Below are 17,331 nucleotides of genomic sequence, written 5' to 3'. Positions count from 1 at the left end.
TTGCAACATTTGTAGCATGGACCAAACATCAGGGTTGCCTTGGTAACAGGCTTTACAGGCTTTTGAACTTTGACAGCCTATCAGTTTAAAGGAGCTTTCAGGAACCTATCAAATTTGAATCCGGCCGTTGCTGACAACATCAGACCAATCCTGGTATAGGAAAGTTGATTAGATCATCAGGGATATGAAGAAAAACTCAACTGCATGCCTGCGGTTCAGTGAGTTCAACTGAAGAGCTCTAAACACCTAGAGAGGGGAAGAGTGGCTCCCTGCTAGCTTAGAATATCTTTCAAGAGAACTCTCCATCTATTTAACGATAGATAGTAGAATCAACTGAAGTGCTCTAGAGGTTTTCCAAAACTAAAGCACCTGGGTATATATTTTGAGAGTGACTAAATTCCTGTTTTTTTTGGGCAATGAATGAATCTTGTATTTATTTGAACAGCATTCCGGATGTATATTTCTTTAATCGATATGTTACTTGTTTAGTTAAAGTTCTGGTTGGTTAAGTAAATAACTTGTTAACTGTTCACTTAAAGCGAGTGTTTGGTATTTCTGTTAATGAACCTCTAAACGTTACTGAAGAACAGTCCACACACCTTCGCAAACACTTTTAACGGATTACGAAGCCAGGTATTCCTCTTTGGGGGATTCAACGTGGCCTCTCAAAAGAGGATCGACCTCTGTGTTATAACAATTACAGGACTAGGGAGGAGTGTGGGTGCTGAAGCTGTGGATGGGTTTGAAATTTCCAGCGATGAGGAGTTTGTCGTATGAAGAGAAATTGAACAACTTGCATCCTCTGGAATTTAGAAGAATGAGGGGATATCAAATTGAGGTATTCAAGATGATAAAAGGTGTGGATAAAGTAGATGTAGAGCAGATACTTCCTCTTGTGGGACATTTTAGAACGAGAGGTCATAGTCTTAGGATAAGGGGCAGCAAATTTAAAACAGAGAAACTACTTCTCCCAAAGGGTTATGAATCTGTGGAATTTGCAACCCCAAAGTGTGATGGGTGCTGGGACAGTGAGTAAATTTAAGGAGGAGTTAGACAGATTTTTAATCGGTAATGGGTGGAAGGGTTATGGGGAGAAGGCCGGAAAATGGGGATGAGGAGCATATCAGCCATGAATGAATGGTGGAGTGGACTTGATGGGCCAAATGGCCCAATTCTGCTCCTGTATCTCATGAACTTATGAAAACTGTGAGATTTTTTAAATTGGGAAGTTCCTGGGTCAGAAGTCGAGATAGGTGACAAGAACAGGGATGATGGGTGAAGTTATGACTACAACTGCTTCCACTAACGTTTCAGTAGTACAACCAGATAGAGTCATCATAGTATTGTAGAGTCATACAGTACAGAAGGGGCCCTGTGGCCCATCAAGTCTGCATCGACAAATCTGCATTAAATCTACAGTAATCCCACTTTCCAGCACTTGGTCCATAGCCCTGAATGTTATGGCATTTCAAAGTCTCATCCACCTGGCAAGTGGTTAGCATGGCTGCCTCACAGTGCAAGGGATCTGGGTTCAATTCCTGGCTTGGGTCACTGTCTGTGTGGAGTCTGCACGTTTTCCACGTACCTGCGTGGGTTTCCTCCAGATGCTCTGGTTTCCTCCCACAGTGTAAAAGACGTGCTGGTTAGGGTGCATTGGCTGTGCTAAGTTCTCCCTCTGTGTACCCAAACGGGTGCTGGAGTGTGGTGACTAGGGAATTTTCACAGTAACTTCATTGCAGTGTTAATGTGAGCCTACTTGTGGGAGATGGGAATGTGGGAGCAGGAACAGGCCATTCATTCCATTGAGCCTGCTCTGCCGTTCATAGAGATCATGGCTGATCTTCTACCTCAATGCTAATTTCTCTATATTGCTCGCAATTGGTCAGTCCTTCTCACTGGCAGGATCTTCTGGTCCTGCAGAAGAAGATCTCCCGCCATTGGCTCTCCACATGAGTGAAGAAAAGATTTAGGAAGCTACTGGGACTTGATGTTTTGATTATAAGGAGGGGCTGGATAGACTGGGACACTTTTCCTTAGAGTGTAGGAGGCTTAAGAGTGATTTTATAGAGGTCTATAAAATAATGAGGGGCATAGGTCAGCTAGATAATCAATATCTTTTCCTAAAGGTAGGGGAGTCTAAAACTAGCGGGCATAAGTTTAAGGTGAGAGGGGAGATACACAAAAGAGTCCACAGATGAAATTTTTTCATAGAGGGTGGTGAGTGACTGGAACTAGCTGCCTGTGGTAGAGGTGGCATGGTGGCAGAGTGGTTAGCACTGCTGCCTCACAGCGCCGAGGTCCCAGGTTCAATTCCGGCCTCGGGTCCCTATCTATGTGGATTTTACGCGTCCTCCCCATGTGTGCGTGGGTTTCCTCCGGGTGCTCCGGTTTCTTCCCATAGTCCAAAGATGTGTGGGTTAGGTGGCTTGGCCATGCTAAATTGCTCCTTAGTGTCAGGGGTATTAGCGGGGTTAAATAAGCTCAAAGCAAGTTATTAAAATGCAGATCCATTATTTGTCACTGCAGACAGCGAGCTGCAAGAGGTGTTTGCTTGAAATTCTCTGCATTTTCATACCAAATTAATGTAGTTCACAGCATGTTCTGAGTTACAACATTATCAAAGCTGACAAAGGGTGATCTCTCCTTACAGTTGCTGCCAGACCTGCTGAGATTTTCCAGCATTTTCTGTCTCTGGGTGGGATTGTGGTCAGTGCAGGCTCGATGGGCCGAATGGCCTCCTTCTGCACTGTAGGGATCCTATGAGAAAAAGCATTTAGACACTTCCCTGGGGAAGATGGGTATAGAGGGATATGGGCCAAAGGTGGGCAATTGGGACTAGCTGAGTGGCGAAAACTGTGTGGCATGGGCAGGTTGGGCCGAAGGGCCTGTTTCGGTTCTGTGAACCTCTGCGTGAGTGAGGGATGTAAATCAGCGTGGATCTCAGTGAGACAGAATGATGCGACAGCAGCCAATGGCAGCCATCATGGGTGGGGATTGGAGGAGGTCTGGGCTGAAGGATTCCGACATTTGGTGGGATTTTCTAGTTGCACTCACCCCAAAAAAAACTGAGGTCAATGGACCTTTGCGTGGTTCACCACCTGCCCACTACAATTCCCTCCCTTTGTGGAATAGTGAAATGCAGAAAATGGGAGCAGGAGTAGGCCCTTTGAGCCGATTCCCAGTCAACACGATCACAGCTGATCCTCTATCTCAGCACTCCATACCCCTGACACCTTTAGAGTCTAGAAATCTATCTATTTATAGAAACCTATCTGTCTATCAGTCCAGCCAAATGTCTGGTTTCTGTGCTGTGAATTCTACGTAATATTGATTCCTGGAAGTTAGATACAGGCTGGAACCTAATTGTGGATTATCCATCTATAATATTAAGTTTTAAGTTTATTTGTTAGTGTCGTAAGTAGGCTTACATTAACACTGCAATGAAGTTACTGTGAAAAGCCCCAGTTGCCACACTCTGTCGGGTATTCTGTCGAATCCTTACAGTGCAGAAGAAAGCCATTTGGTGCTGACCACAATCCTACCCAGGCCCTATTCCCATATCCCCACATATTTACCCTGCCAATCCCATAACATTAGGGTCAATTTAATATGGCTAATTAACTTAACCTGCGCATCTTTGGGCTGTGGGAGGAAACACACGCAGACACGGGGAGAAAGTGCAGACTCCGCACAGACAGTGACCCAACGATGGAATCGAACCCAGGTCCCTGGCGCTGTGAGGCAGCAGTGCTAACCACTGTGCCACAGTGCATCTAACCAGTGTGTCTTTCAGACTGTGGGAGTAAACTGGAGCACCCGGAGGAAACCCACGCAGACACGGGGAGAACATGCAAACTCCACACAGTGACCCAAGCTGAGAATCGAACCCGGATCCCTGGAGCTGTGAGTTGTGGATATCGTGAATATCTGGGTGTGAGTTACATCCTGGGATCTAAATGAGCGGTTTAGATGTTTGAATGTGCAGGGCCGGAGTTTGTGGCCTAGCTCATCATAAAATCTGGAAAATCCCTACCGAGATCAACAGACCTTCCCATGGTCCAGCCCCATGCTCGCTCCTGCGGGAGGGATGGAAAAATCCCAGCTGTTGAGTGTATGTATGATCTGTATTTAGATGCAGGCTAAGCGTTCCGGACCTAGGTTTGATTCCCGGCTTGGGTCACTGTCTGTGCAGAGTCTGCACGTTCTCCTCACGTCTGCGTGGGTTTCCTCCGGGTGCTCCGGTTTCCTCCCACAGTCCGAAAGATGTGCGGGTTAGGGTGCATTGGGTGTGCTAAATTCTCCCTCGGTGTACCTGAACAGGCGCTGGAGTGTGGCAACTAGAGGACTTTCACAGTAACTTAATTGCAGTGTTAATGTAAACCTACTTGTGACACCAATAAATAAACTTTAAAACTTTTAGATAAGGGTTTGTCTGGAGTTAGTTACCAGCACAATCCAATGGCAGCCTTTGGGTGATTTCTGTTTGCAAAGGTGGATGCAAAGAACAAAGAAAATTACAGCACAGGAACAAATCCCTGGGGATCCGATGGAGTGAGTGGACCGCTGGGGATCCGATGGAGCGAGTGGATTCCCCCAAGACTGCACCAGCCATGCTGCCCGACTTATTGAGGACTGATTTACTGAGCGGAATTTTACTGGCATGTCCACCCGAGGCCAACAGAGAATTCCGTTCTCCGAGCCTCTCCCGTCCCCCGGAATCCGGGCAGGTAAAATTCCGGCCACAGAGTCCAAGCTCAGGGGGTTAACAGATTTAGCAGTAGCTGCTCTGGTTATTGTCATGTGATGGAGTGGTTCACGTGATATGAGAAACTGTATCGTCAGTGCATCAAAGGCCATCATCTGAATTGCGGAATTAAGTGACAGCTTGGGGACCGGTGTTTGTTCCTGTTGCCACTGATTGAATTTAACAGGGGAAGTTGCCTGGCCAGCCCTTATCCTGGCAGCAGCTGCCAGTACAGTCACTGTGCTCTTGTGCCCTTGGTGCATGTTTCCACACACACACACAGGCGGATTATCCTTTCTGATGTCATTACTGCTGCATTATCCTGAGACCCGGAGGGCTGGGCTGGGGCAGGCCAGAGATACAATCCTGTCACCTTTATACAGCAGTTACCATGCTGCCGTCCCGTGTTGGATTAAAATATGGCAGGTTGAAAGAATCATAGACACCCTACAGTGCAGAAATAGGCCATTCAGCCCATCGAGTCTGCACCAACTATGATCCCACCCAGACCCTATCCCTACAACCCCTGATTTTTTTTACTCTGCTAGTCCCCCTGACACTAAGGGTCTATTTAGCATGGCCAATCCACCTAACCTGCACATCTTTGGACTATAGGAGGAAACTGGAGCACCCGGAAGAAACCCATGCAGACATGGGGAGAATGCGCAAATTCCACACAGACAGTGACTTGAGTCCGGAATTGAACCTGGGTCCCTGGCGCTGTGGGCCTTCAGTGCCAACCACTGTGCCACCATGCTGCTGAATAGTTACAAAATTCCTGATTTGCCTACTCATGTAGGGAGGCGATGGACTAGTAGTATTATCACTAGATTACTAATCCAGAAACTCAGCTAATATTCTGGGGACCCAGGTTCGAATCCCACCGCGTCAGATGATGGAATTTGAATTACATTTTTAAAAAATCTGGAATTAGGAACCTACTGATGACCATGAAACCATTGTCGATTGTCAGACAAACCCATCTGGTTCATGAATGTCCTTTAGGGAAGGAAATCTGCTGTCCTTACCCGGTCTGGCTCACATGTGACTCCAGAGCCACAACAAGGTGGTTCACTTTCGACTGCCCTTGGACAATTAGGGATGGGCAATAAATGCTGGCCAGCCAGCGACATCAGGGTCTCATGAATGAATAAAAAAGAATGCAATCAATTTGCACAGAGCAAACTCTCAGAGCAGCAGTGCGATAATTGCCAAATCCACTGCTTTAGATGTTAAGTAAGGGATAATTATTGGCTAGGAAGCCAGAGACAATTGCTCTGTCCTCTAAAAAAGTGCAGCACAATCTTTTAAATACCCTGAGGGGAATTCACAGCTGAATGTCTCATGCAAAAGACAGCACCGCTGACAATGCGGCACTACTTGTGTACTGTCAGCCTGCCTTTTAATCGCACGTCTCTGGAATGGAGTTCGAATCCCCCCCCCCAAGGCATTACGAGAGATTGATAATTCTGGATTTTTGGGGGGGGGGGGAATTCCCATTTTTGACAGTGCTGGAGGACTGAGTGTGTGGGTGAGCGGCGATCTAGGCTTCTCTCTGAGCTTCTAGGCCTTGCCTGATGCTGAAGTAGACTCCAGTAATCCGAGCCATGTAGTCAGTTTTGCATCAAGGTGTAAAGCTGTTGGTATCGTGCGTAGAATGTTACTCTGACGAGGGGCCTATGCTCCATAAATTAAACATTTAGCCTTTGATAAAGCTGTGCCCTACAGATTTTTCCAGGAACTGGAACAGCTTCTATCAGAAAGGGAATAAAGAGGGTGATTGAAAGAGACAGAGGGAGAGAGAAGCTCAGGCTAGGATTTAATCCACAAACTGGGCTGCGCATCGTAACGGTCCATTCCTGTCCCCATTGGAACTGCCCCACATCCAAAGATTTGATTTGATTTGATTTATTATTGTCATATGTATTGGGATACAGTGAAAAGTATTGTTTCTTGTGCGCTGTTCAGGCAAAGCGTACCATTCATAGAGAAGGAAAGGAGAGAGTGCGGAAAGTAGTGTTACGGTTATAGCTAGAGTGTAGAGAAAGATCAACTTAATGCAAGGTAGGTCCATTCAAAAGTCTGACAGCAACAGGGAAGAAGCTGTTTTTGAGTAGGTTCGTAAGTGACCTCAGACTTTTGTATCTTTTTCCCGAGAGAAGAAGGTGGAAGAGAGAATGTCCGGGGTGCATGGGGTCCTTAATTATGCTGGATGCTTTGCCGAGGCAGCAGGAAGTGTAGACGGAGTCAATGAATGGGAGACTGGTTTGCGTGATGGATTGGACTACATTCACGATCCTTTTGTAGTTTCTTGGGGTCTTGGGCAGAGCAGGAGTCTATACCAAGCTGTGATACACCCAGAAAAATTGTGCAGGTTAGGTCAACCACACCAATGTGGTTGACTCTTGACTGTCCTCTGAAATGGCCTAGCAAGCCATACAGTTTCAAGGGCAATTAGGGATGGTCAACAAATATTGGCCAGCCAGCAACGCCCATGTCTCACAAATGAATAAAACAAGAGATAAACCATTCCCCGTTTAGCCAGCAGCAAGGTGAGCAAACTCGAGGAATCAGCCTGCTGGCTAATTGGGCTTATTATTTGATTCAGTGGGATTTGATGGTAACTGAGGGAATCTCCCCGTTTTGCATGGTCTCCAGGAAGGCTATCCAGTAAACCTACCGTGCTTGGCAGCTGCCTCCAGACTGGGACGGCAAGGGGCAGGGGGAGGGGCAGGAGTGACGGAGGACGGGACAGGGGAAGAGCATGGGGAGGGATGGGGGGTCAGTGAGAGAGGCAAGGGGGGGCAAGAAGAGGGGCATGGGGAGGGGAAGGGGAATTCCTTTCAGAGGCAATTGGTGCTTGACTGAGAGACCCAGCATCGAGAAGATGTTGCCCATTGCAGCCAGCCAAAGTCGGAGAATCCCAGCTGGGGGCGAGGGTAGGGAATCCCAGCTGGGGGCGAGGGTAGGGAATCCCAGCTGGGGGCGAGGTCGGAGACTATTCTTAAATTCTCGAGTTCTGACTTTGGCCTATAAAACTATGACAGAGGAGCAGAATTAGGCCACTCGACCCATCAGGCCTGCTCTGCCATTCAATCATGGCTGATATTTTTCTCATCCCTATTCTCCTGCCTTCTCCCCATAACCCCTGATCCTCTCATTAATCAAGAACCTATCTATCTCTGTCTTAAAGACACTCAATGACCTGGTCTCCACAGTCTTCTGTGGCAAAGAGATCCACAAATTAATGACTCTCTGGCTGAAGAAATTCCTCCTCATCTCCATTTTAAAGGATTGTCCCTTTAGCCTGAGGTTGGGCCCTCTATTTGCCCACTATCGGTTGAACATTCTTTGGGAGAACGTGCAAACTCTACTCAAGCTGGGAATTGAACCCAGAGACCAGGGGCTGTGTGGCAGCAGTGCTACCCACTATGCCACCATGCTGCCCATTTAGAGTGTTCCTTAAAACCCACCCCTTTGACCAGGCTGTGTGCCGTCTGCCCCGATAGCTCCTTGCTTGGCTCAGTGTCAACTTCTGCTTGATAGTTGCTGCAGCGAACGATTGTGGGATCTTTGTGTGGGATGTTGAAGGTGCTACGTAAGCGCAGGTTGTTGTTGGGGACTGTATGGCTCGGTGCACTGAGCAGTCGGAGCAAGGACACAGCCGCAAGGTAGCAGCAGGTTAAGTGTTAGCAGATCCAGAAAGCAGGTAAAGTGGGAAGTATAGGGCGGGATTATCCAGCACCTTCGCCATAAAAGAACTAGAAAACCCCACCCGAGCTTGTCAGACCAGGTCTGACCCCCGCGGCCCCTCCCTCACCCACCCGCCCACTCACTCCGATTCCCTTGGCAGGCAGGAAGGTAAAATCCTCCCCTCAGTTCTGCAAGATTACATTCTTCATGTAAAAAAGGAGAGCGGTAACTGTGTGTGGTTGAGGGCTGGATGGATGCTTCTGCACAGAAACCTTTTTAATATGAACCTTTTAATAAGAAACCTTATGCATTTTATCTTTCACACTTGTGCTGTTTCCCTGTTTCTCTCTGTTTTCCCTCTTGGTTCCTCTCAGACTGCTCTCTCTCTCTCTTTTTAGTAATCTGCCCTTCTTGGTGCTCTCATAATTACTCTGTGTCTCTCCCTGAGCCAGTTCCATCTGTCTTTATCACTGTCTGTCTCTGCTGCTAATTTCTCTTTCTGTCTCAGCGTCTGTCTGCCTCTATCTTTCAGCATCTGCTTCTGTCTCACTGTCGCTTTGTCTGCCTCTCCGAGCTTCTCCCTCCCTCTCTCAGATTCTCTGGCTTTCTCTCCAACGCTGACTTGGACATGAAGGGGTGAATGGACTCCTCTTGCCTCAGCTCTATTTTCTTCCCAATCTCTCTCTCTCTCTTCCTCTCTTTCACTCACTCTTTTGGTTGAGTCTGTCTGAAATTCTCCCATGTTGAGACTTGGGGTGGGATTCTCACCTCTGTGTTGGAAGGTTGTGGGTGCCAATCCCACCTCAGACACTCGGGGGCATAACCCCAGCTGATAGTTGAGTGCAGTGGTGAGGGAGTGCTGCATTGTTGGAGGTGCGGTTTTTCAGATGGGACGTTAAACACAGAGGCCCTTAGATGGACTTTAAAGATCTCCTGGCACTATTTGGAGAGCGACTCAGTTATAGCCAGCCCTGGCCAATATTTATTCCTCAAAGCACAGCTGCCGGCAAGACCGGAGAATTTGGCGTTCCATTCACTGCAGTGGGACTGGAGAATCTCAACCACGTGGTCAGAAGTTTCCCCAGCGTAAGTCCCCAGGCGGGGAGAAGAAGGTGGTGTGTTTCCCGCTGCAGCGGCTGGAGGGAAAACACGACAGCTCTGAATCCCCGAACTCCTTTGACTCTCTCTGTGTCTGTGTCTGTGTCTGTGTCTGTGTCTGTGTCTGTGAGAGAGAGTGTATGGTTGTGTCTCTTTCCCGATTTCTGGAAGGATTTTCTCCATTGTCCTCAAAATCCAATGTCAAGTGGGGAGAGTTGCTGAAAATGCGCCAATGGCAATGGCGGCTTTACACCGTATTTACTGTGGCACTTAGCGCCAAAATGTTTCATGTGGGGGTTCCAGGGTGTATCGCTGGCCGTTCCGCCATCACCTCAGCACTGCAATCGTCAGGATGCTACGTTTAAAGGCTTTCCAGCGCACAGCGGCCACACATGGGAGGTGACAGCTGACAGGAATGCCACCCCAAGTTCTCAGGTGCCTCCCTGGAGGGACTGCTGCATCCTGTGGAGGGCCCTTAGTGATATACCTGCGCTCAGGACTAACACCAGCCAGCAGGGTCACCAGCCCAGCGTGGGGAGCGGGGGTTGGTGCTAACTCCCTACAGAGGAGAAAATGAATGGTCTTCCCTGATGTGCTAAGGGTAGTCACTCTTCTCATCACTCTCAACTCACGTACTCGCACATCCACAGAAACTCACTCCTGCCAGCTCAGGGGACACCACCGTCCACTCTCCCACGGACACCTTCATCTCCCAATGGGTCGTGCCCTTATCACCTTCACCATTCACATGTGCCTGGCATCCTTATCATCTGCCCCGTCCTGCTCTGCATCTGTCTTCACAGAATCTCTGCAGTGCAGAAGGAGGCCATTCGGCCCATCGAACCTGCACTGACAACAATCCCCGTAACCCCACATATTTACCCCGCTAATCCCGCTAACCTACTCATCTCCCGATACCAAAGGGCAATTTAGCATGGCCAGTGCGCATCTTTAGACTGTGGGAGGAAACCAGAGCACCTGGAGGAAGCCCACACAGACATGGGGAGAATGTGCAAACTCCACACAGACAGTGACCCGAGGCGGGGAATGGAACCCGGGTCCCTGGCACTGTGAGGCAGCCGTGCCACTCTGCTGCAGGAAGGGTTGGTGTGCAACAAGAGGAGAGGGATCCCTAATGGGTGGGAGGGATTCCAGACCAGAATGTCTTCACTGGCTTTGAAGACAGAGCCACCCAGCTGGCCGGGGAGGGCGTTGATCGCTGCTGTGCAGTGAGGTTGGCAGCGATAAACTAACTGAGGATCCAAACCTGCATCAACCATTAGATACCAATGTGGGTCATGTCTCCTGTTTCTCAAGTCCCTGCCATGCACTAATAACCACTCCTTTCTTTCACAGACACACCTGAAAAGCACAGGGTTCACTAACCAAGTCCTTGAATCCGGCCCCCACAGCGGCACAGAGGAGGGATTCACAGAGCCTGAAGCGGAAGGCCTGTTGCAGTGCTAACCCCCACCCTCTGACAGAGCAGAGGCACACACCTCACTGGCACCTCGTTTTCCATCAGTTCTCAGGGTCACTGTCAGGCAAATGCTCTGAAAGCCACAGCGGGAGGAGGCTGGGAAGTCACAGGGTGCGGCGCTCGGAGGATTGCCGGAGACCGGGCATCTGTTGGGTCCCAGTCAGAAGAAGAGCCTCTGGACTCGGGCATTCCTCTGTTGCTGAAGCTCCGAAGACAAAATGAGGAAGGAATGTCGGATACGTTCCTCAGATGGCAAGCAGCCTTGGAGGAGTCTGTCTGCCTTATGTCTGAGGTGTTTGTACCGACATGCCAATACAACAAAGTCAACACAGCTAGGGTGGCGGCCTCAGGGGAGACCTTGGAGGAAAGTGTTTGCCCTGCATGGGAGCAGGACACACACGGCACGGTGCGGGATATGCACACTACATGACGCAGGACACACACTGCACAGCACAGAACATTTTTATTCATTTGTGGGACATGGGTGTCGCTGGCTGGGCCAGCATTTATTGCCCATCCCTAGTTTCCTGAGGGTGGTTGAGAATCAATCACATTGCTGTGGCACTGGAGTCACTTGTAGGCCAGACCGGGTAAGGACGGCAGACTTCCCTCCCTGAAGGACATTAGTGAACGAGGTGGAGTTTTCTGACAATCGACAATGGCTTATTGAATTTAAGTTCCACCATCGGCCGTGGTGGGATTCGAACCCCCAGAACATTAGCTGAGTTTCTGGATTAATAGTCTAGTGATAATACCACTAGGCCATTGTCTGCCCCGCGATGGCCTAGTTGTATTCACGCTCGACATGTGGTCCATGGTGCAGGCTTTGCTGGGATCCATCAGTGCCATTGTCAGAGGATTGTGGGGCCTTTCGAGCTCACTCCAGCTACCTCTCTGTATCAAGGAGGAAGCCAGGGCCCTTTGGCCACCCATAGGGATAAGGATCATTGGGTGCACAGCCTGGGATCTTCCACCTAGGCGACTCTGGGAGTGTCCCACCCATCTGAATCCCTGTGACCTCTTCAGCTCCAGCTCCACAGGCCCAGGAGGATGGCACTGCCGCACAGCAGGACCCCAAAAGCAGGCCTGAGGTCTCTGCAGGGCTTGACTCTCCAGGGGATGCCCACCAAAGTCACTAAAGAGAGTGTGGCAGACCGTAAGCAGCCTCCGCCTCTGCTGTGGATGTGGAGATGCACCAGGATATAGCGGCAGGGTTCGAGACTATAGTTACACAGCAAAGGCATGGTTATTAACCACTTTAACACAATGTTCCCCTCTATAAATAAATTCGTACTTACTGTATGCACTCTGTCCATGACTCCTTGTTCTGATGAGTTGTGTTCCTGTAACCATGACCTGAAAATGAGATTTCCGCACAAGATAAAGAGAGTTTGAAGTTTATTTATTAATGACAGGTAGGCTTACATTAACACTGCAATGAAGTTACTGTGAAAAGCTCCCAGCCGCTGCACTCTTGTGCTTGTTCGGGTACACTGAGGGAGAATTTAGCACGGCCAATGCACCCTAACCAGCACGTCTTTCAGATTATGGGACGAAACCAGAGCATCCGGAGGAAACTTACACTGACACGGGGAGAACGTGCAGTCTCCGCACAGACAGTGACCCAAGCCGGGAATCGAACCCGAGTCCCTGGCACTGTGAGGCAGCAGTGCTAACCACTGTAAATGTTTCCATCTTGCAAGGATTGACATTCAAACAAGAATAAAATCATAAGAAATAGGAACAGGACCCAAGCTGGGAATTGAACCTGAGTCTCTGGCGCTGTGAGGCAGCAGTTCTAACTACTGCTCCACCGTGCTGCCCCTAGGGTGCTCAATCCAAGGTTTCCTCCCAGTGTATTGGCGGTGTCCCTTCACACTATATCAGTCATAGCCTGTATCTTGTTATAATGCAGAAGGTGACCCCCCCTCCCCCCTTAAAGAAGTAATGCTGGACCTGCCAAAGAGGAATAACTCGCCTCGTAATCTGTTAAAAGTGTGTGTGAGGTGGTTTGAACTGTCCTTCAGGAACATTTAGTGGGTAACTAACATGAAATACCTGACACTCACTTTAAGATGAACACTTAACAATTTATTAACTTTAACTAAACAAGTTACATGTTGAATAAAATAAGATTTGACTGGAATGCTGTTTTTTTTATAAATACAGTGCACATTCATTAACATAATAATAATAGAATTTTGTCACTCAAAAATATACAGCCAGGTTTTGTGTCTTTTGGAACTTTCTGAAGTTTCTCGGTTGATTTCCCTGCCTCTAATTGTGAGTTCATTTTGATTGGGTACCTTTCGCTGTTTAGGTGGTGCGCTCTCTTAAGAGATATATAGAGTTGGCAGAGTGGAGTGCTATTCTCTCCCTCTTGAGAGATAGCAGTTGCTAACCCTCTGTTTTCCCCCCCTTGTACTCTCTTATACCTGTAATGACCTATCAATTTTCCTCGCATAGGATTGGTCTGTTGTTGTCAACAACATCAAATTCAAATCTTATAGGGTCTTGGTAACTGAGCATCTGCTTTAAATTGATTGGGTAAAATTCAAGCACAGAGAGGTTGTCTTGCCAAGACTATTGCTCGTTTTTTTTTTGATACAAGTGTTTCAGTCTGGGAATCAGTATGTAGTTTGCATTTCAAACCTCCAAGCACTGAAACCAAACACCAGTTTTTAAAGGGACCACACAATGTTTCTTTCCTGCCAGCATTGCTTTTACATTCTTTACAAATTCAACTTCACAACAATCTTGACAGGAACGAGAATGTCTCCCACAATGTACAGAACCAGCATCATTCATTCCAGTCATTGACGATGTGAGCTCTCTACACCTTTCTTCTAGAATAAAGAGCAAAGAAAATTACAGCACAGGAACAGGCCCTTCGGCCCTTCATGCCTGCACCGACCATGCTGCTTGACTGAATTAAAACCTCCTACCCTTCCGGGGACCGTATCTCTCTATTCCCATCCTATTCATGTATTTGTCAAACGCCCCTTAAAAGTCACCAGTGTAGCTGCTTCCACTTCCTCCCTTGGCAGCGAGTTCCAGGCACCCACCACACTCTGTGTAAAAAGCTTGCCTCGTACATTTCATTTAAATCTTGCCTCTCGCACCTTAAACCTGTGTCCCCTAGTAATTGACTCTTCCACGAAAAAAGCTTCTGACTATCCACTCCGTCCATGCCCCTCATAATCTTGTAGACTTCTATCAGGTCGCCTCTTAACCTCTGTCATTCCAATGAGAACAAACCATGTTTCTCTAACCTCTCCTCATAGTTAATGTCCTCCATACCAGGCAACATCCTGGTAAATCTTTTCTGTACCCTCTCCAAAGCCTCCACATCTTTTTGATAATATGGCAACCAGAATTGAATGCCATATTCCAAGTGTGGCTTAACTAAGATTCCATAAAGCTGCAACATGACTTGCTAATTTTTAAACTCAATGCCCTGGCCGATGAAGGCAAGCATGCCGTATGTCTTCTTGACTACCTTCTCCACCTGCGTTGCCACTTTCAGTGACCTGCATACTTGTGCACCCAGATCCCTCTGCCTATCAATATTGTTAAGGGTTCTGCCATTTACTGTATATTTTAGTATATATAAATGATCTGGAGGAAAGTGTGGGTGGTCTGATTAGTAAGTATGTGGATGATATGAAGATTGGGGGAGTTACTGATTGTGCCAGGAATTTTCAAAAGACAGAAGAGGATATAGATTGGAGACTTGGATACAGAAGTGGCAGATGAAGTTTAACCTGGATAATTGCGAGGTGATTCGTTTTGGAGGGTGAGATTTAAGTATGAATTATACTGTAAATGGCAGAACCCTTAGGAACATGAACGTAGTAAGAAGACTCAACACTAGGTTAAAGTCCAGCAAGCTTATTTGGAATCACGAGCTTTCGGAGCACTGCTCCTTCATCAGGTGAGTCACTGAGCCACTCATGCTTCCAAATAAGCCTATTGGACTTTAACCTGGTGTTGTGAGACTTCTTACTGTGCCCATCCCAGTCCAACACCAGCATCTCCACATCATGAACATTAACATACAGTTCCCTAAAAATAGCAACACAAGTGGCCAAGGTGATTTAGAAAGCATATGGCATGCTTGCTTTCATCAGCCAGGGCATTGAGTACAAGAGTTGGGAAATCATGTTGCAGCGATATAAAACCTTGGTTAGGCCACATTTGGAGTATTGCGTGCAGTTCTCGTCACCGCTCTACCAGAAGGACTTGGAAGCTTTGGAGGGAGTGCAAAGAAGGTTCACCAGGATGTTGCCTGGTCTCAAGGGTGTTGGCTATGAGGAGAAGTTGAATAAACTAGGATTGTTTCCACTGGAAGGACGCAGGCTGAGGGGAGACCTGATAGAGGTCTACAAAATGATGAGAGGTATGGACAGGGGGGATAGTCAGAGACTTTTTCCTTGTGTGGAAGTGTCAATTACAAGGGGGGGCACAGGGTCAAGGTGAGAGGACATGTGAGAGGAAGTTTTTAACGCAGAGAGTGGTGGGCACCTGGAACGTACTGCCAGAGGAGGGTGATGGAACCTTCCACGCACCTGACGAAGGAACACCATTTCCGAAAGCTTGTAAGATTACTATAGATATGCTGGTTGGACTCTAACCTGGTATTGTGAGACTTCTTACTGTGTTATTGGGACAGGGCAGGAGTGGGCATTCTCTATTGGAGAGTCGATGCAGATTTGATGGGTTAAATGGTCTCTTTCTGCATGATAGGGCTCGATGGTCCTCCAGGATAAACCCCATACTCCCCCCTCTCCTCCACCTATCTGTGTGTGTGTGTGTGTGTGTGTGTGTGTGTGTGTGTGTGTGTGTGTGTGTGTGTGTGTGTGTGTGTGTGTATGTGTACGCGTGTGTGTCTGCGGAGCTGCTTTGTGAGAGTTGTGCTCCCCCCGGCCTCTCCTTCTTAGGTCCCTTCGCCAGGTGTGTGCCCTTTGAAGCAAGCCATGTTTTGTGCCATTCTTGCCTTGGGCTGCTGTGGCTGGATGTTATGACTGGGGTGTGGAAGGAGAGGGGCCTGATAATAAGATGCAGATATATTCCAATGGGGTTCCTGACATTGAACAGTGGGGACCGCGGCCCACTCCGATTGGGGTGGGCTGGGGCAGGAGACAATCATGTCAGACTTCCATGTTGACGTCAAACATGACTTTGGACATCTCTCAATAAATTCTACTCCTGTTACCTTCCCACCCAAGGCAAATGAGAACAGGGAATCCTGGCCTCTCAATTTCTCTCTCCCTTTCTTTCTTTCCCTTTCACTCTATCTCTTTCTCTTTCTCTCTCTTTTTCTTTCTCTCTTTCACTCTCTTTATCTCTGTCTCTTTTCCTGGTACCATACCTGAGTCTGTCTCACTCTGTTGTCTATATTACTGCTTAGTTCTCTATTCTTTCTCTCTCTCTTTTCCTCTCTTTCTTTCACACTCTCTCTCTTTTGCTGTCCCTCTCTTTCTTTCATTCTCTCTCTTTCTTTATTCTTTTGCTCTCTCTGCTTCTTTTCCTGTTACCTATCTGAGTCTGTCTCTCATAATCTCACTCAGTCCTCTTCTTTCTCTCTTCTTTCCCTCTCTTTCACACATTCTTTCTCTTTCTTTTCCTCTCTTTTTCACGTGCTTTCTCTTTCTTTCTCTTTTCCTCTCTCTTTCACGCACACTCTCTGTCTCTCTTTCTCTCTCTCTTACCATACCTGAGTCTGTTTCACTCCCTGTCCCTCTCACTGTTCAGTCCGCTATTCTTTCCTCTCTACCTCAGCCCCTTTCTCTCTTTCTCTCCCTCTTTGTCTCTATCCTTCTTTTTCTCTCCCTTGTCCCTCTCCTTTCATTTTTGTTTCTTGCTTTTCTTCTTTTCATTATAATTTTTCCCTTCCCTCTGAGTCTCTGGAGAGTTGTCCTGGGATTTCTAGCTGAACTCTGGATAAATAGCTGACTGCTTTAATGAATAAACACCGTGTCCCCCCCAGCTCCCTCCCCCCGAACACTCCCACATGACGGGAACAATCTTGTGACTGAGTGATATGAATGAGCTCCAGTGCAGATTTTTGTCAGAGCAAAAATGAGGGGAGGGGTGGGTTGGGGGGGCAGTAAAGTGGTGGTAGCTTTTCTCATCTTAGACTGCTGGTAGCAATAGATTCATACACACACACACACAAACACACACACGTATATACACACACACACTCACATTCACACAGACCATCCTCCCCTTCCCAGCCGGTGGAATAATCTGCCAAACCTATCGAGGGAATTAGTACAGCTTTTTCCTCAGTGGCTGGACGGTGCTGTAGACC

The 17,331-nt window shown here is 47.8% G+C and overlaps 1 protein-coding gene across 1 annotated transcript in view; it reads left to right on the top strand.

Annotated features, from left to right (window-relative positions):
- The window catches only part of LOC145361081 (microtubule-associated serine/threonine-protein kinase 1-like), a 178,538-nt gene that overhangs the window by 26,630 nt on the left and 134,577 nt on the right, over positions 1-17,331 (top strand). The window lies entirely within an intron of this gene.

The sequence above is a fragment of the Carcharhinus amblyrhynchos genome, chromosome 33 (genome assembly GCF_965287045.1).
Source record: "Carcharhinus amblyrhynchos chromosome 33, sCarAmb.v2.hapA, whole genome shotgun sequence".
NCBI classification, from domain to species: Eukaryota; Metazoa; Chordata; class Chondrichthyes; order Carcharhiniformes; family Carcharhinidae; genus Carcharhinus; species Carcharhinus amblyrhynchos.
This window is presented reverse-complemented; position numbering and strand designations above follow the sequence as displayed.